The 20,897-nt window shown below is 44.9% G+C and overlaps 1 long non-coding RNA gene across 1 annotated transcript in view; it reads left to right on the top strand.

Annotated features, from left to right (window-relative positions):
- The window catches only part of LOC146008226 (uncharacterized), a 79,597-nt gene that overhangs the window by 4,147 nt on the left and 54,553 nt on the right, over window positions 1–20,897 (top strand). Inside the window, exon 2 of the long non-coding RNA XR_014444482.1 lies at window positions 14,368–14,617. This is a non-coding gene — a long non-coding RNA (uncharacterized LOC146008226). The remainder of the gene's footprint in view (window positions 1–14,367; window positions 14,618–20,897) is intronic.

Genomic DNA, 20,897 nt, shown 5'->3' with positions numbered 1-20,897 from the left:
GCATGGCAAGGGATTTACCCCTTGCGTGCATGGCTGTGAACTCACGTGCAGCCGTGCACAGAGGTGGTGGCTGTGCGATTGGTGCAGCAGTGTTTACTTGATCACTGGGCTCTGAAATCCCACAGCCCAGCGATCAGGTCTGAATTGGGGCCATATTACAGAAGATCTAAGTAATGCAGCTATAGATAAGCTACACACACATAAAGAGAAAACCTTAGACACTCAGTAAGCATAATGCAGAATTCGTGTAGGCATAGGTTAGGTTTTCATTCCTCACCAGGTACCAGGTGAGGCAGTCCTCTTGGGGGGGGGATGCAGTTACGATCCCGGCGGTCGGGATCCCGGCGTTCAGAATCCCGACGCCGGAATCCCGACCGCCGAAATGCCGACACATTCTCCCTCCTGGGGTGTCCACGACACCCCTGGAGGGAGAATAAATTAGTGTGCCGAGCGTAGCGAGGCACTGGGCCCGCTGCGTGGCGAGCGCAGCGAGCCCGCAAGGGGGGGCGATCCACGTCCCCCCCTTGTTGGCATTTCGGCTGTCGGGATTCCGGCGTCGGGATCCCGACCGCCGGGATTCAATACTGAATCCCTTGGGGGCACTACCTAGGCCAGGCATGTCCAAACTATGGCCCTCCAGCTGTTGTGAAACTATAAGTCCCATCATGCCTTGCCCAGTTTTGTTATTAGGGAATGCTAAAACTATGGCAATGCATGCTGGGATGTGTAGTTTCATAAATAGCTGGATGGCCATAGTTTGGCCATGCCTGACGGATTACCATGGATGGCATAGTCTACCCCTAGAAGAGATGACACAAAATGGGGTGATTATGGCATCCTAACGCTGAGAGTAGGGTCGCAACAAAACAGGTGCATGTATTTACATCCCGCCCACAAGCATACTAGATGAGGCATTCATGTTGGGCAGCCCACAAAGATTACACTGTGTGAAGTGAGCCTTACAAGGGCTCAATGCATATATGGGAAAACTGACACTGGTGTAGGAGGAGGAATTGCCTGAGGCAATCATCTGTGGTGCACAAAAAAACATGGTAACACATTTGCAGGTAACCAAGGGGGAAATAGGCACAATATTATTTTGATACAATTATAAATTACCTGGTCTCGTGGGAACAGTACAAGTGGGTGTGAGAATGTGGGGAGTACACTCAAGGTCAATGGAATAGTGTTCATTCTAGCACCCTGCACCTTTCAAAACCGATTTATTTCCACTTACCTGCCAGGGGTGTTGCTGTCTGCTTTGGTGCCTCTAGTACAGACTGGCCTGTTTTGAGATACAGGCCACAAGGTGATAAAGACACCACAGCAGACATAGACACCTCAGGCAGGAAAGAGAATCTGCACAGTTCTTGAAAGGTGCAGGGTTCTATAGTGAACACTAATGGAATTTTTCCTGCAGAGCCTGATCCTGGTGCTCTCACCCCGAAGCTTTAGGTTTCCTTATATTTCTACCAAACAAAAGAAATCTAATTGCTTTGGATATGGGTTATTGCTGTTCTGTCCATTGTTAATAATTAACTCCTATTAGAGTTATACAGCATGCTTAGTTGGATGTGGTTCGTTTTATCGAATGACATTAGGTCGAATGTCATTTGGTCGACCCCACTAGGTCGAATGTGTAAAAAGGTCAACATGGGTTTATGTCGAACTTCCGACTATGTCGACTGCCATTAGGTCGACTGGGATTAGGTCGAATTGCTCTTTTTGGGGTTTTTTTGGCCGAAATGTCAAGTGTCGACATGGACACTGTTGACATAGTGAATCGGACCCTCGCAGCGCTCGCTTCGCTCGCGATGCTTCGGGCACGGTGTCTCGCTTCGCTCGCCACAGCTTTAATAACCTCCTCCACGCCCTAGTGGATGGTAGGGCATGAACCACCGCCTGTCGGCACATGTCGGCACCAAAAAAACCCCAAAAAGAGCAATTCGACCTAACCCCAGTCGACCTAATGGCAGTCGACATAGTCGGAAGTTCGACATAAACCCATGTCGACCTTTTTACACATTCGACCTAGTGGGGTCGACCAAATGACATTCGACCTAATGTCATTCGATAAAACGACCGTATCCCGCTTAGTTTATGTTTGAGTATGAGTAACGTTTAGAGCATGTCCTCCATCTGTCCGATATTGTTGTGATATTCCACATTTATGCCCTTTAGTTTGCCATTTTGATCTGGCATAGCCAGGTTAACTAATAATAAAACTAAAAACCTGATGGTGACTTGTGTACAATATGAGCAGTGGTGCAGCTAGGTGCCACGGTGCCTGGAGCAAGGGTGCCCTCGATTTGTAGTAGGCAGGCTCTTGCGCAGCGAAAAGGGCCTACATTATACCACAGGGCCTAACATTATACCACACACCATAATGCCCATTGCACATTTTAGTGAACTTTGTAATACCCATTACACATAAAGCCACATGACGTAATGCCAATTACACAGAAGGCCACACATGATACTATGGGGGAAATTTACTAAAGGAAATTTGTAAAAAATAGGTGTATTTGTATTTAGAAATACACTTATTTTTGACATTTACTATCCCGGAAATTAGGCAGTTCGTATTTGTATTGATAGCACATCAATACGAATACGAATTGCCGTATTTTCAGGATAGTAAATGTCAAAAATAAGTGTATTTCTAAATACAAATACACCTATTTTTTTACAAATTTCCTTTAGTAAATTTCCCCCCTATATAACAACCGTAATACCCATTACATACTATATAACAAACGTAATGCCCATTACACATTTGACACATAAGTTCCACTTGCCTTCATGCTCGATGCCAAGGGGGACTGAAACTACTCGTTGCCAAGGGGGAATGCAGCCTGCTCCCCGCCCGCCCAGCTGTTGTGCTGTGCCTGGCTGAGCCAGACCTCAAATCTCCCACTGGACCTCTAGCCAATAGACGCTCGCAATCCAGCAGCCAATGCTGCTTCTGATTGACTGCTGGACCGCAAGCATCTATTGGCTAGCAGTCCAGCGGGAGGCTTTAATTGAAAATAGCGGTGGACTTTGTCTCCAGCTGGGCACAATGGGGAACGGGAAGCGGCGAGCAGGGCGAGGCAGAGTGCATGGCTCCGGCACCCTGTGATATTTCGGCACCCGGGGCTCATGCTCCGCCCTAGCTACGCTGCTGAATATGAGCGAATTAATTGTCTTATAGACTTTTCTGGTTTTAATGGTTTCTGTCCATGGCTATCATTCCAAGAATTATATGAAGTCTTTATGCACAATTCAGTGATTTTGCTCACTCCCATCTTTTTTTTTAAGCATCCAGTACACTTGAAATGGCATCAAGCTTGTATGACTGGTCACAAGTTGTGGCGTACCTTGCTGTAAATGTATTATTGCTAAAGCAAAGTAGTAAATATACATTTTCTAAACTAGGCACTTTAAAAAAAAAATGTTTGCATAATTGGGTGGAGCTTGTTAAAATGTAATGTAGTGACAACTGTGTGAGAAAGTTACTGTAACCTAGTAAGCAGATTGTGTCCTTTTTTTAAGGACCACTTAGACAATAAAAGTAAATATCTACAGTTATAGACTTGCCCTCACTTTTCATAAATGTCTTTTATAAAACTAAATGTTTATCACTCATAATAAATTAATGAAAGCACAAGTGTAGGACAAATGTGTTCTTAAATTTCACTCAAATTGTTTTTGTGCAGTAAATCACATTGGTAAAAGTATAAAGTACATGGAAAAACAAAGGCAATGACTAGATTTATACTGCGGTATTAATCTAGCGCAGCCATAGCAATGTGTGGGACCACGCATCACCGTCGCTGGGGTGCCTACACACGGAGCGATCCGTGCATAATTTCTAAACGATCTAGTCAGATGGCTTAGAAATAGGGGTACATTCACCCGCATTAGACCTGATTGTAGGTCAAATTTGTTTTCAAAATGGGCAAAATCATGTGCATTGCAGGTAGGGCGAATGTAACGTGCAGAGAGAATAATGGGGCCTACACACGGGTTGATTTAAGCCCATTTTCTAAGCGATCTGACTAGATCGCTTAGAAAATGACCCTACATGGCTCCGTGTTTAGGGATGATAGCCATAGCGTGTCCACCAGGTGATTAAGATCCTGCAAGCAGGATAATTCTAAACCGATCGCTAGTCAGGGCCATTGTTGGTCCCGGAGACAAAGCTGCGAAGCGTGCACCGACCATACACACTGTGTGTGTGTGTTCCCCATGTCCCCTTCCCCATTGAATGCATTTTGATCTGTTTAGATAGTGGTGCTCTACAGCGGTCTCCCACACTTTGGAGTCCATCCGGTCAGAGGCGCATGTATGACGTCCATCACCGCGCACCTCTGAGTAACCGCGATCTCCCCCGCAGGCAGGCAAATCCCGGCTCCAGTCCGTACCTGTGCCCGCCTCTCGGTTAACATGCCGGTGACCAGACAGGTGTCTGTACCTGGTGTGCACCTGCAGCGGGACAGGAATAGGTCAGTGCAGCCGCGAGCCTGTCCGTTCAGATTGTTAACACGGACGCGGACGCGCTCACTGCCTATCACTGCACGACATCATATGAAATATTTAGGAACTTGCAGCCTGATTTTCCTTGAGTAAAATTATTTACTAGATTTAATTATCTGTTATATCCAGTGGGTTGTGTATGATACATATGATCCATACAGAGACACATGTATTGTCAGACAATTAGAAGTATTTACTCTTCCAAGAGATACCACTTAATTGTGGTGTATATACTGACATTCCAATTGGTGCCCACAGTGGTAGAAGGATCAGTTCTACATACTCGGTAACCCCTTTACAATTGTAGTAACAGAAGACACACTCAAGCAAAAACGCACCAATACAGTACTTGACTATACTAAACAAAATTTATTGAAGGCATACATGACATTGGGGGGCCCCAATAGGGATGCCAATCCTGGGGCATTTTTTCAATCCCGGGATTCGGGATTGAAAAATGCTCAATCCCGGGATTGGCTTCCCTATTTAAAAAAACTGCCCCGGCCGCCCGCATATTTACATACCTGGGCGGGTGCGGCCAGGATCCGGGAGGTGTGGCAGGACTTATGAGGCTGTAACAGCGGGGAACAAGCTGAGCGGTGCTGAGCGTAACAAGCTGAGCGGACTGAGGTAAATCCGTCCGTGTCCGAGAGCGGCGGTGCAGTTTTCTGGCCTGCGCAGCGTGACTGACATCACGCTATGCAGAGCCACGCTACGCAGAGCCATGCCGGTGGGGCAGGGCAGCATCTGAGTAGGAGTTCAGACGCTGCCCGGCCTTAGACGGCGCATGCGCCGTCTAATCTCGAAATCCCGGGGTTGGAACCTCCAATCCCGGCGATTTTGTAGCCAAATCCCGGGATCCCGCTGATCACGATCCCGGGGATTGGCCACCCTAGGCCCCACTTTGTGAGGCTAGAGATATCCTTTTTAACTCTCATGTCCATGTCCTTATATTGTCTGTCTTGTGTCTTTTATTTCGCAACCTTTTTTAACCAATAATTTAATAAAAGTTACATTTTATTTGTTAATTCTTTTGGTGCACCACACAGAGACATTCCTTTTGTATCCTCCTTCAAATTGTTACCGGAGAACACTGGCCATGACAGATCGCTCAGTACACAGCGCTGTGCATCACTGTGTGCTGAGTGATCTAGCACCTGCGCCTCTCCCTCCCCCAGTCCTCTCCCTCCCTATCACACCTGCACCTCCCAATCCTGCTGTCATCACTGCACCTCTCCATCCCAGTCACATCTGCACCATTCTGTCCCCCTGCACCCTGTCCCCCTGTCAGACCTGAACATCTCTGTCCCACTGCACCTCCATGTCCAGCTCTCACCGCTGCACCTCTCCATCCCCTTGTCACACCTACACCTCAAACATAAGAATGCTTGTCAAACAAGCACCATTTAAAAACTCTAGTCAGGCGTCAGGCATGCGGGCATGGCAGACAAAGGAGGGATAGTAGTATTCACCTCCTGCTTTCTTGGCAGCATCCCATCCTCTTCTGTCGCAGGCTGCAGCTCAGTGGACTCCACCTACACATAGTGCAGCAGAAGTCAGACATCACAGTCTGTTTTGGCTTTGCAGCACAAGCGGCTGTGATGGCTGCCACTTGGGGGAGCAGTGCCTTGGATCGGATCCATAACGGAGATCTGATCTGCCGCTGTTGGAGTGGGGCCCTTTCACAGAGGGGGCCCTATAGGTACTGACCCCCAGATCTCCCCCTTAATCCAGCTCTGCAGTGCACCATGGTTTTGCTCATTTTGAAAAAACAATTATTGTTATTGAGCTTTTTTGAAAAATAACTAATTTTTATTTCTTACTTTCTTGATATTTGTTATCAACAAAGCAAATATCTGAAATATTGACTGTATTTTTTTTTATTCATTTTCCCAGTACCTAAGTGTGAATAAACCTTAAATTACGTAATGTTTCCTGACTATGAAAAGCAAATCCTTGCTTCATTAAGTCAGGAAACTTTATAAAGGAGTGAGTTATTTTTCAAGCCTAGTCTTGCCTATTTGCTTATTATGCTGGCATCCATAGTGAAGGGCTGTCTCTTTTGACATAATCTGCTCTAAAACATTGGTAAAGATTCCAGCTTTCTGTTTTCTCTCTATGGGCCTTATTCTGGTCGGTGCGGACGGAGCCGAATATGCGGCCAGGACCGTGCGTCCTAAACCCCGCCTTTCGTACGGATCGCTCACGGTAAGCCGCTGACCGCACGGAGCACGAGTGGATTTCTCACGGATACACCTCCTCCATCTCTTGGAACCTCCCCCATCATTCGATGGTCGCAGACCATCGAATGCAGGACCGAGTGGTCCGCCAGCTCCCGCAACCTCAGACCACATGGGCATTTCTCCGTGCAAAAGCAGGGATCTGGGCGGGCAGCTGACATCCGGCAATGTCATATGTCCGCCCCCTACACGTGCGTCACGACCGCATTACCATACGTACATCCAGCGTTTGCATGGGAACGCCCATGAAACGCGGGGTGTAAACATATGGTAATGAGCCCAAACAGCCCTTCACGCCCCTCTCCACCCCCTGTTCGTAGTGTACACATTTCATGCGGAATTTGGACGTGCGTCCCGTTCGCACATGCGCAGAGACGCCTCTGCACATGCGCAGACACAAAACATCGGCGGCACAAACGCACGCGGACATTACCGAACCAACCAAAATAAGGGCCTATGTTTGGTAATATCCAAAGCAACTTTTTTTTTCTGATGTTATAGATGGTTTACATTGTTATCTCTGCTCAGTTTATAGGTTCTCCCGGTGTGTTTCTTTCCACTGTGCTCCTACAGTCTGACAAGTTTATTGGTCTCTGACTTCATTATCCATGTCTCTGTATTTTATAGGTCACAATTTCCCTGTGTTAGGTTATATGGAGATTAGATTGTAAAATTCACTAGGTCAGGTACTGATTTGTCTGGGGGAAAGAAAATACTCCAAAGCTGTATATTGTACATTGCTTTGACGAAGGACGGTTTTTGCTATTAGAAATAAGTTGTACACGTTCTAGTCAAAATTCAGCTGCCTGCAAGCTTCCTTGCGATATTAACCCTACGGTGGCACATCGCAAGCTGTATACACATGGTGCGATATGTACTATGTTTTCTTCCAATATTGACTATATAGTCCATATCGGTTGTTCATATCGCACCGTGTATATGCCAGTTACATCTGATCACAATGGGTTTGGGTCATAGGGTCGACAGTATGAAGGTCGACCACTGAAGTTCGATATGGCTAAGGTTGACAATGGGAAGGCCGACATGAGTTTTTCACTTTTTTTATGTCTACATAGTTGCAGGCTTTCAGCACACTGTTCTATTTTCCCTCCACTCCCTAGTCAGTGGATAGTAGGGTATGAAATACCGCCTGTTTTTGGGAGAAAAAAAACGGCAAAACTCATGGTGACCTTTTGACTTCCTATTGTCGACCTTCCAACCCTGTTGACCTATGTCATGTGTTGACCAAGCGACCGTATCCCATCATGTTTAGGGCAAATTAGACATAGCTTTTAATCTGCCAAAACCATACCATAAACCAACAGTGCATTGTTATATTACCATGTATTCATGCCATACATCTTTTTGTAGTGCATCATTTTTCAGCTTCTGAGAATTAGCACTGTCTCTTATATACTGTATGTATCAGGGTTATACAGTATATAAGAGACAGTGCTATGAAGTCTGCTTGAAGTCAGAATTTATTACTAGTGTCATCATGTCCTATCATTTCTATAATCTTAGTGCCTTCCCTTTTATACGCTTCATATGTCATCATCTGCTAGCAATAAAACAACCTAATGGCAAGGCATCGGTAAAGTATCACTAAGCACAGCATTGCTTTACAACCAGGGATATGAAGATACAGTATCAAAGACAAACAATCCTACAAAATGAACAACATGTCTGTCTTCCTTACCAGGTTCTATGACTATATATAGAAAAGCCTAAAATAGTGGTAAACAATGTTTTTTTTTCCTGCGATCAGATAACTCTAATAAAGATGAATTCCTACCAAAGAATTTTTCCCCATTGTATCACTCTCCAAGGCTTGAAACAACTTTCCTAAAGTGCCTTCCCATGTTCTAAAAGGAGTAATGTGGACTTAAGATGCATGTTTTATAAAATATATTCCACCTATGTACTATTCAGGAGGACCCATGCAATTGCCCCATACGGCTTTATTTAATTTAGCTGTATTTAATGTAATTCCCACCAAAACTATGAGTACTACTACTAAAACTACTTAACTCACTAAATTGTGGTACTTAGAACACACCGACTGCTTGGATTTATCACTGTGAAATGGAAAGACTAGAGCTGGGGTAGCCAACCCTAGTCCTCGAGAGCTACCAACAGTGCATGTTTTGCAGGTCTCCTCACAGAATCACAAGTAAGCTAATTAGCTCCATCAGTGTATCTTTTAAAATGTGTCAGTGATTAATGAGTGCAGCTGTGCAGCAGCTAGGTTGTCTGGAAAATGTGAACTGTTGGTAGCTCTCGGGGGCTAGGGTTGGCTACCACTGCACTAGAGTATTCTATGGAGTGTGGATTAGAGGGAAAAATGGGAGAATAACTTACACAGGCAATAACAGAAATAGCACTGCTGACTTGCTGTCATGTCATTACGCCACCAGTATGGAATGGAGGGACAAAAAAGTAGGCAAGTTTGATTTGTAGCACAGACAGAAGTTCTTTGTTTATAGAGGTTCAGCAATGAAATGTGAAGTTCCCCATACTGTCGGTACTGTATCACTACTAGTTTGGTTAATTGGTTTTCATGTAACTTTGTGCAAAGCAGCAGATACCTGTTCTACTTTTACCCCTAATAGCAACACAATCTCCTACTACAAGGTGTGTCTATTAAATTCCAGGACTGGGGCTAATACAACGGAATGAATAATAAAAAAACAAACATACGTTTAATAGTCGTCAAAATAATCACTTCCAACACTCACACACTTTTGTGCACGGCGGTACAAATTCTGGAAACACGCTTCGTAGTACTCTGAAGATATGCTTCGAAGTTGAGCGGTTGAAATCGATGCCCTTTCAGAGCAGTCTTAAGTTTTGGGAACAAGTAAAAGTCAGGAGGTGACAAATCAGGAGAATACAGAGGATGATTAACCTCTACGATGTCGTGTTTTGCCAAAAAGCACTTCACATTGAGAGCACAGTGGGGCCTCGCGTTGTCATGCAGTAGGAGCCAGCTGCCTTTATCCATATTCGGTCACACACGGTGTACTCGTTTAACTAACCGATGCAAAACAGCTTCATTTTGTGATGGGTCGCCCGTTGCGCTGCTCATCTTCCGTGCTTTCCCTGCCATCGCGAAAGCGTGCATACCATTCGAAAGTACGGGAGCAGGACATAGCAGCATCTCCATATGCAATTTTCAGTAACTCGTAGGTTTCAATCTGTGTTTTCCCAATTTTGAAACAAAACTTGATATTCACTCTTTGCTCCATCACCGACCGTGACACGCGTGACCTGCGTTTACCTTCTTCAAACCGGAAATGCTGACGCAATCACTGCGCATTTGTTCCACCTTCACACCTCATTGGTTACACTATCACATCCGCATAATGACGCGTTCCTACATATTTTCATTCATTAACTACACTCACAGTCCTGGAATTTAATAGACACACTTTGTAGTTGTCCCCATATAGTCTGACAGCCCTGCTTTGAGGCCACCCTCTATCCATTTCATTCAGGCCATAATGTAAGGAGGTATTTCCTGTTCCACTCTGCAGTGCATAGTAGAGCAGCAGTGAATATTATGTGTGCAGGTGAGGGAGAGGACTGCTTTGTCCATTCTCTCTCTACCTGCTGCCTCATATCCTGATCCTCCCTGCCATGCTCACTTCTTGCCTTCAGGTCTCCTTACCTGCACCTCATGTCACCTGTCTGTCTCCCCCTCCTTCTAGATTGTAAGCTCCTTAGAGCATGGCCCTCCTCCTTCCTGTTCTCACAGCAATCTTCAACTACAGCTCTATACTACTTTCAGACCGCAAATGCCGTGTCGCACACGGGATTAGGACACGGGTCCCATCCCCAGAGCAACACGGCAATGCGGTCTGAAAGTTCCGACACCGACACGGCATATTGCCGAGTCGGTGACGTCACATGGGGCGGTGCTGGGCGGCGGCACGTCATCGGGGGCTTGGGAGGAGACAGTACTTGGAGCTGACAGTGCTGCCTCCTCCATACTGTGAACGGGACACGGGTCGCTCGACCCAGGCACCCGTTCACACTGCAGTTGACACGGGTCATAGCCGTGTTCAACCCTGGTCAATACCAGGGTTGAACACCCGTGTTGCTCGACCCGTGGTGCCCTTTTCAGACCGCACCGTGACCCGTGTTTAGGCCCCGCGAACACGGCAATATGCCGTGTTCAGAGTGCGGTCTGAAAGCGGTACTCACCTACAATCTATACCTGCATCTATTCTCATTCACTTCCTTATATCTCAGCTGTATTGTGTACTAAGAATTGTGCTTTAATTGTGTTATGTCTAGCTCTGTGTACCCTGTACTGTTCTAATGTGTTCTATATGTACGGTGCTGGCTGGTGCAATCACCATGTGGCGCTGCTGATTGGCTGCCTGGGTGCTGCACAGCTCAGTAATTATATGTTCCCCATGTCCGTGTCCCTCATTACAGTACATATCTCAGTACTGTTACTGGCTACCTAGCTGGCTGTGCAATCACCATGTGGCGCCGCCACATGTGGTGTCCCTTATTAGAATGCATCTAGTGCATATCTGTACATGTGATGTATATGTGTGATGTATATCTGTAATGCCATTGTTACCTGTTCCTTGTACTGATAACCCTTTGTATTACAGTATGTGCATTGTTATTTTTAATGTCTGTAAAGCGCCTTGAGTCCTGTTGGAGAAAGTGCGCTCTATAAATAAAACTTACTTACAAGACATCAGAGGTGAGAAGTACAGCAACCCGGAAGTGTTTCCTTCTCACATGCATTTTTCTCATCCTCGAAAAAATTGATAGACATCTGGAAGGGTTAAACACTGAATCTTGCTCAGTGTCCCGTTTTCATCAGCGACCAGTAATGGTCGCTGGTGAAAGTAAGACACTGCCGGGGGAAGAGGCAAGGGAAGCCGCTGGTCGCTGGAGCATGCTCCGCCTCCTCCAACCACCCCAGGGCTCTCCCAATATCCCCAGCGATTTTGTCTGAAATCACACCGTGTGTACAGGGCATAACAGAATCAAGTGAAATAATTATCTCCGCCTGTGAATCTCTTAAAATGCATCAGTCAGTAAAGATTGCATCTGTCTGGTGACCAGGAAAATGTGAAGTGTTTGGGGTCCTGAGGACAGTTTGAGAACCACTGCACTAGCAGTATTTACTATAGATATTGATTAAGGGGCAAAGCCCATGCACTCTCTAATCATGGTTAGCCAAAACTCTGTGGCAGCTGGCTACAGCTCTAAACATGAACCCCTACCTTAGCATACCCCATGTGCAGGGCCGGCGACAGGGGGGGTCAAGGGGGACAAGTGTGACGGGCCCCAGCAATCTGAAGGGCCCCAGAGCTTCCATGCCCTGTAAAGGCCGCCGCTTGAACTACCTGGTTTTTCAGTGACCCTCCCGGCTTGGCCGTCTACTGCACACCATCTATGTGTGGCTGGGTCTGACTGACTCACTGTGTGCTACTGCAATGTACAGTGTGTACACCCTGCCGCTCGGTGCTTAGAGCAGGGGAGCAGGCTGTACCCGCCGCTGGTGCTATGGCCTCTGGCTCCTGTACTTTTACTGTGCATGCGCGGGTCATCTGTTCCACGCACTACGAACGACCTCCCTGCCTGATCGTAGTGCTTGCCATTCTTTTGTAAAAGTGACAGGCCAGCAGCAGCCGGGAGCCAGCAGGAAGCAGTAACCAGGAGCCAGCAGGAGTGAAAATGAGAGAAGTCCGCACCTGAAAGCAGGACCTGGAGCAGCGAAAGGTTAAATGAGGCTCATGCAGAAGAGGGTTGTGTGGATTTGGGATTAGGTGGGGGGCCCCCAGTAGGGTTACCACCTAGTCCCTTTAATTCTGGACACATATTAATTACACAGGTTCTGTGGCTGGCTGACTTCAAGACTCCACTTCACCTGATTTTAAACTGCCACAGAACCTGTGTAATTAACATGTGTCCGAAATTAAAGAATTGCCACACTGGCAATGTGCTATTCACAGTAGACAGAGGAAAGGGGAGAAGGCCAGAGAGCATCATTTTCACAAAATCACACCCCTTTTAGTCGAGGTCATAGTAGCCCTTTTTTTTTTTTTCTGACAAATGTCTCAGCTCACAAAAAGTCTATGTTCCGAAGTATGATATTGTATAAAATTATGGTACTTGTTTCCTAGCACGGCGCCACCGATTTTGATTGTATCCATCGGGTCGGAAAAATCGGGTCCATCGCATGCCAACCAAATCGCAACCCGATTTTTACATTGATTTCAATGTAAAAAGCCCCCAAACCCCCCCTCATGTTTCAAATGGCCCCCCCCCACCATTGTTAACGCCACCCCACTATTGACGCCAACCCAAAGCATGGCGAGCGGCGGTGGTACGCGTCCTCCGACCTTTTCATACCCCTACTATCCACGTCGGCGTGGAGTTGACTTTATATAGTGTGGCGAGCCCGAAGCGTGGCGAGCGGACGCGGATACCTTCACAGGTATCCGCGTCCCTTCGCGGGCTTCACAGGTATCAGCGTCCCCTCGCGGGGCTCGCCACACTATATAAAATCAACTCCACGCCGACGTGGATAGTAGGGGTATGAAAAGGTCGGAGGACGCGTACCGCCGCCCCTCGCGGGCTCGCTGCGCTCGCCACGCTTCGGGTTGGCGTCAATAGTGGGGTGGCGTTAACAATGGGGGGGGCATTAAACATACTTTTTAACCATATTCAATGTGAAATGGGCCATATTGGCCCATTTCACTTTGTCACCTATGTAAAATCGGGTTGATCGCGTTGATCGATGCGATCAACCCGATTTTCACTTTAAAAATTATTTTAAATTGTTCCCTATGGGAAAATCGCGTTGATCGCGTCGGTCGCATCGCGGCCCCTTATTAGGGGCCGCGATGGACGTGATCAACCCATCACAGGCAAATTAGCTGGTGATTGACACAAAATCGAGTCCATCGCGTTGATTGTATGCCTTAAGTTCCTTAAACTTAAGGCATACAATCAACGAGATGGGCGCCGTGCTAGGAAACAAGTACCAAAATTATCTTCAGGCACAGGGCCAGATTCTCTAAGCTTCAAAAGTGATAAAATGCAGAGTGATAAACATCCAGCCAATCAGCTCCTGCCTGACATTTTTCAAACACAGTCTGTGGCATGGCAGGTAGGAGCTGATTGGCTGGCTGTTTATCACTCTCCATTTTATCACTTTTGAAGCTTAGAGAATCTGTCCCACAGGGTGTATTAGTTGTATATGAAACATAAATGTGTTTTATGTATTAACACACATGTTGTTTCATGCACTGTTGAACTCAAGAATTCCCAGCTGTGAAGCAGTAATGCTAACCATGACACTACATATGCTGCCCAACTTATCTTTTTGAGTGTCTAATGATTTCATCAGCTGGACATTGCCTATATCCTAGTTACTTCCTCTGAGTGTGGACCAAAAGTACAGTTGAATTACACCAGTGTGCAATCTTTAGCAGCACCACTAATGCCTTACAAAAGTCTAAAAAATGCTTAGTGATCCGAACCAGTTTTTACAATAATAATAATATAACTGTTATTAATGGTTACCTTTTGTCATCTTTGTTGTTGCTTCAATCTATGCTTTTATTTATTCCAGGTGCTTCTATTGAAGTTATTCTTGCTAAATATTAAAGACCAGTTCATCACACAGCCCTCCTCTTCACAGCCATAATATGTTGTTTTAAATGTGAGTCCCCAAGCTTTATCTGGACAATTCATACCAGGCACCTATGAGTTAATGTGCTGGAAGGCTGGGACCAAAGAGGGAGCTTGGAAACCAACAGAGTGATCCAGCCCTCTCTGCAGAGACCTAACTACACAGTACTGCACAGAGTAAACCTCAAACCGTAAGTCCATTCTGTAATGTCTCACACAAAAGTCATGTTTTGCTGCCTTCTGAGGAGTTATTGTGTAACAGTATCTGCCTAAACTCTGCAGGTGTTTGGTTACTTTCACATAATCCATCTCAGCCCTGCAGACCTAATTCTAGCAGTGTCGGTAACATCTCTGCACACCAAGGCAGGAACATTTGAATATATTAAACTAGTTGAAATCGTGATTGTAGAATCTAATTAATGCTACAGGTACTAACTTCATTCATACATACATACATACATACATACATGTATGTGTGTTTATATACAGATATATATTGTTGTGTTCAAAAGCTATAAATGAAAATAAGGCCTGTTCAAACATTTCTACTGTTATACTATAACATCTGCACCTGTTGCTGTCTGCATTTTAGAGTATTTACATAGTTGCTGTTGTATTTTTGTTTGTTTGTTTGTAGCTAACATGATATTTAGATTTCCATATTTATTAAACAGCTATACCTACAATCTGTACCTCAGTTCCATTACTAATAAATGACCTAATCTAAAATAGCTTCCCTGTTTATGACCTTCAGTTTTCGAACTAAAGTATATAGTGCCATCTCTTGAGTCTTACACGCCTTATACATAATTAACATCTGAATGATAGATTTTACTGCAGGGTGTGGTGTATATACTGTATGGTCAATATTCATCAGTATGTCTAGACAATGTAGTACAGTGTGTGGACATGTTCATAGGATATAATGTTGACGGACTGTCCCTAGTGTTCTTCTTACCTGCTCCCGCCAGCAGCACCCTCTCCATTTGCAGCGATCCCGTGTGTGGCAGTTCTAGAGCAGACATCTGACAGAGTGGCGGTTCCATTGAGATATTTCCCAATCCAGAACCCTAACCCTCTCCAGTCTCCACCTAGTGACTAACTCTAACCATACCATCCTGCATCTTTACCGTTAGGTCGGTATTTTCAGAATGTTTGGTTTCAGATGTCAGCATTATGAGGATGTCAACATTGTGACTGTCGATCATATTACTGCAATCCATTTCCTTTTAATATGTTTTGCTGATGACCTAGTTCTGAACCCAATTCCGTGCCAATTCTCTTTCTGGCCCGGGGCGCCATAAAGTCTAGCTACAGCTCTGATCATATATACATTGTAGAGACTCCTCCATTAAAATATACAGTAAACCAACAAGAACCAGTGAGCTACTCTACCATTGTCTAAGAATTGGGGTACTTTGGCAAAGCAAATTGCATGTCGGTAGCATACCTCCCAACTACTTGCTTTCTGAAAATGGGACTCTTGAGGACTCAGAAAGTGGGTGTGATATTGGATAGGAGGGGTATTGGCTGTAGATGGGTATAGCCTCATGGCACAGCCTAGCTTGATTTTGGTGATGTGCCTAGCGCTCCCCGAGCAGCTGGACAACCCCCTGCTCACCTCGCTGCACTGTTTAGATGCCTTGCACATGACATCTATACAGGATATCACTTGCTGCTTTTCAGAGGAGAGCAGTGGGTGATCACACGGTCACCCAACCCCTCCTACCTGCCAGACACTGACCCATGGGTGGGACAGCATCTGCGTAGCCGGACATAGTTGGGGGGTATGCACTGGTGCTGCTCATACAGAAATTAGCTTTGTCATCATTTATTCCTTTTGTTTTTATTGTGGGGTTTGGTGCTTTGTATTATCTAAGTATTTGTTTCTGCTACACTATATTAAAACGGAATTGTCATTTACATTAATTTATTTACAGTGTTGTGCAGCACTGCGGAATATAATCTGCATCTTGGCTGTTTTGTATAATTTTATAATATTGCACTGCCAAATAAGGGTTAATTGGTCTGTCAGATTTTTGGCCAGAACATTACAACTGGCATCTATGTCTTGTCCCATAAGTTATGTGCATTCCTCTCAAGCACTCTGTTTAATTGGTTCAGACGTGCCCTGCATCCCTTTCCCATGATTACTGCAGGGAGAATTACCCTGGATAATAGCAAGGGACGAAGGGGGAAGGTGTTAAAGGGTGGATTTGCTCCTTTAAAATTAGGGTGGTTACACGTATATAAATCTCTACACAGTGTGCTGAAAACTACTTGAGCCAAGGGTAGGCAACTGGCGGACTGTGGTCCTCCGGACCGCAAAGGGCAAAAATGTGGACCGGCGAGATGTGGCCATTACGTCTCTCCTGGCCCAATTCACCTCCTGAAGCCTCTTCTGGCTTCAGCGGTCCCAGTAATGCATTGTGCCGGTGCTTCGGTGGTGTCACCGCGCACTGCAAGGGCTGAGAATCTCTGGCAGTCTGCCGGGAACACAAGCAGCAGAGGCAGGAACGGTGGTGGTGCAGAGAATACAGTGGCGGAGGTAGCGGGCAGAACACAGTGGTGGCGGCAGTGGGCAGAATACAGCTTCAGTCTTGAGGGGCACAGGGAATGAGGTTTTATGTGGCAGTTTGTTTTTTGTAATCAGAAGGTGACCCTTAATAACAATACAGATACTTGATTTTGTTGACTTCGATCAAAGTAATTGATTTGGGCATTTATTTATCTATGTTGGCAGATAAGGAGCATACATTGGGATATGGTCATTTTAAAATAACTATTTAAAAGCCTGTCAAAATGATGCCTCTGCAGTGTACTTTTTCTTTGAACTATGGAACGTTTTTAACCGACAAACTCTCCATCCCAACCCCATCCCCTGTCTGTTCCTACCTCCAATCTCTGTCTTCACAGCTCCCTCTCTCCATATCCAGCAAGATTGAAACAGATTAGTGTCCCTGCAAAAATTGCCTTAGATTTCAGACATCTTTTAGCACACCAAGGAGTAATTTGGTCAGTGGAGTGGCCTCTAGTGGTCAGTGGCAGTACTTCACCTCATGGAAATTAGATTAGTTAGCTTTTTAATATATATATATATATATATATATATATATATATATATATATATAATATGTGTGTGTCTAGTGTCCGTGAGTCTCCGAAACACTGTCATCTGCTGGCAGAGAGTGAAACTACATCTCTTTCTCACACATGCACAAACACAGAAGATATCCGAATAGCTTTCAAAGCTTTTGCTTCTAGCGGACTTACTATTATTTATTTATTTGCAGTTTCTTATATAGCGCAGAAGATTCCGTTGCGCTTTACAATACTAGTACATATATAACACATTTGTTGGCAAGCTGCTCAATCAGAGGTGATGTCACTCAGGTGCCAAAAGGGAGGGGTAATTCTGGTTAGGAAAAAAACATTTTGTATCCCAATTGCACACTGAGTGAGAAATATACACATAATAATCAGATAATACAGAGATCTTGGTTGCATATATCGGCAGATATAGGGCTAAGCCCCCAGGTTGTACGTCAAGGCGTCTCTGTGTCACTGGGGGTCCCTAATACTGGGTATGGGTCTGGGGTGTGGGCCCCCAACATGCCGGCACAGGCTGACTACTCCAGGGCAGCACACAAATGAAAGTTAGTATGGGTTAATAAGTAGCCCATAAGTGTTATTTAAGGAAGTGCAGGTGTGATTAAAATAATACATACAATGTGATCGGGAAAAACCTAAGTGTTAATAAAGTGTTAGGGTGTACTAACCTGGAGCAGACCAGCCATACCAACACAGGGGGAATCACACTCCCAAACCCATCCCATAAACAATAACATATAGTTATGAAAAAATCGATGACCTGTGCAATGTGTTTTTGATTTATTTATCTTTTTGTTTCATAGAATTTACAGGGGGGGTTCCATCTCCCTACATAGCCAGTATTCGAAAATGTCTGTACCAAGATGATATTAGACCAATTTACAAAACTTCTAATTACTAGATCTTATACCTATAGCTAAAACTGTGTGATCCTACCACTTATCCTGAATGACTGGAGCAACACATTTTGATTCATCTCCCTTGATCACAGAGAATCCTATGTGGAAGGTGGTCAAGATGGACAGTGATCATAACTGCATGTTGTAATAGGTGCCAACTCCCTATTTGTAACATGGCTAAAAGTAGACTTCTGGGTGAAAATAGTAATTGAAGTTTGGGATGTGGTCACATGATGGTCCTTGCCACATCCTCCAGACATAGGCATTACTGCTAGATCTAGGCCTTCCCCAACCTCCTTCCATATATAAATACTCTTGCATTGACTCACATCACAGCAGGTGCACATAGTAGCAGTGAGAAGCAGCACACAGGCCTCAGATCACCATGCATAATGCCATACATTGGTTGGAATGGTGCAAAGAACACTGGCATTGGAGTCATGGAAACATACTTCATACTATAAAGTTCATTGAGGAGGGATAATAGACTTCAATTGATGCCTTTAACCAGGTCTGGCCAACCTGTGGCTCTCCAAAAATGGTCTGCTGATAGGGGCGGCCATTTTGGAGGTCCCTTTTCATTAACAAAACTGATAGGAGGAGAGCCGGGACCGCAGACAAGTAGATCTGCGGTCCCGGCTGCGGCGGTGAACAACAGAGGGGCGAAGTCGGTTGCGTGTCCCATGGCAGCGAACAGAGCGGGGCAAGGTTGGTCAGCAGTGCAGCGCATGATATTCCCAAAGACCCCCAGCGCCCACACTTAATCAGCACCTCCCCACGACCGCGGGGTCTATGGGCTATTGGTACGCCACTGCCTGCAATCATTTTGCTATAAGGGTATGCGAAGACTTGTACAGGGCATGCTGGGATGTGTAGTTTTACAACTGCTGGAGAGACACAGGTTAACCAGACCTGCCCTAAGCTGAGCCCCTTTGCAGTCAACTTTTTGGCAACTGTTTGGGAAAGGCCCTTTTCTGTTTCAGCATTATCATGTCTCCCCCATCTGTGCACAGTGAGTTCATTAAATCATGGTTTGCTGAGTTACGTGTAGACCTAAAACCCCATCAAACACATTCTTGAAATGAATTAGAAACTGGACCGTTGAACCCAACATCCATGCCTTCTCTCACAAACGTTCGGCTCAGTGGATGTGTGTCCCTAACATAGTGTTTCAAAATATGGTGGAAAGCTTTCCCATACTACTGGGGGATCTCCATATTAATCCACATGTTTGTATATGAGAGAGAATCATTTTGACTTTTTACAGTGCTTTGATGTTACACATTCATTTACTCAATTTCTTTTTGCCCAAGACTATGCTTGGCAAACTATACTGCACCCACAGGGTTAGCGACACTTGGATACAGTGACTCACATTACCTCACTGCACCTACTGCACCTACTGTAGTTTCTCATTCAGTTTTTACAGTTCATATTCTCATTAATCCATTTGCTGTATGTTTCCGTGTCAGATTTCCGGGGATTGCATGCACAATGGTTTGATAACCTGTGAACAGGTGTCTCCTGGATAAGAAATTTATGGCTGTTCCTATCACTGTGCATGTAGTCAAACTGCACGTATTCCTATACAGTATGTAATATTTCTATTTATACAGCTAAGTGTAATATGTACTGTACATGCATTAAATGGCTGGATGCCCTATACTGGGGCTGCTCATTCATTATACCCTTCAGCCCAGTTATTCACCACATGCATGAACCTTGCAAAAATCATTTCTTGAATTGGGGTGTAAAGCTGAAAATTCTGATTTGCCTTCAAATTGATAATTTGTAACAGAATTTGAAAGGGACAGGAACACTGCAAAATTAAACCTTAGTATTACAGAAAAATACCTTTTTCTTAATGACTTATCTAGTGTTTAAAAATACAGATCTTAACATGATCGCTACATCTGCTAAGAAATGTGAAAGTTTATTTATCTGCTTTCCTGGAGCATCACAAAGTACTAATATCGGACTCCCAGGAGAACATGTCGTCCTCCTGAATCCTCCCTGCTCCCTTGTGACATGAATGGGGGAGTAGAGAGTTTTGCATCATTGCGTTATGGTGTGGTTGTGCCATGATGATGCGCTTTGTGTCGCCTGGTACTGGTCACTGGCATTTTACATCCGGCCACTTCCTGAGGGGAAAAGAAACACATTTGGTAAGATTGAATTGCGACCTTCAAAACGGATGAAACGCCATCAAATTTTTCATTGTTAAAATAAGCACTGTATTTCTTATACAGTTAGTCCCTTCATATTCGATTTTTGAATGATGGGTAGGTTTCTGATGGATCAGAGCAACAAATCGTTCACCTTGTCCAGTGTTTATGCTCCACTGCACACTTCCATGTGTTGTTCGTCGCATCTTCAGACACTTTTATGCATACAAGTCAATCTAATGATAGTGTAAATGATTTTGTTAAAATTGCTTAGTGTGCACTACCTAAAAATATAC

Source organism: Crinia signifera, chromosome 6 (assembly GCF_055691185.1).
Source record: "Crinia signifera chromosome 6, ASM5569118v1, whole genome shotgun sequence".
Classification (NCBI taxonomy): Eukaryota; Metazoa; Chordata; class Amphibia; order Anura; family Myobatrachidae; genus Crinia; species Crinia signifera.
This window is presented reverse-complemented; position numbering and strand designations above follow the sequence as displayed.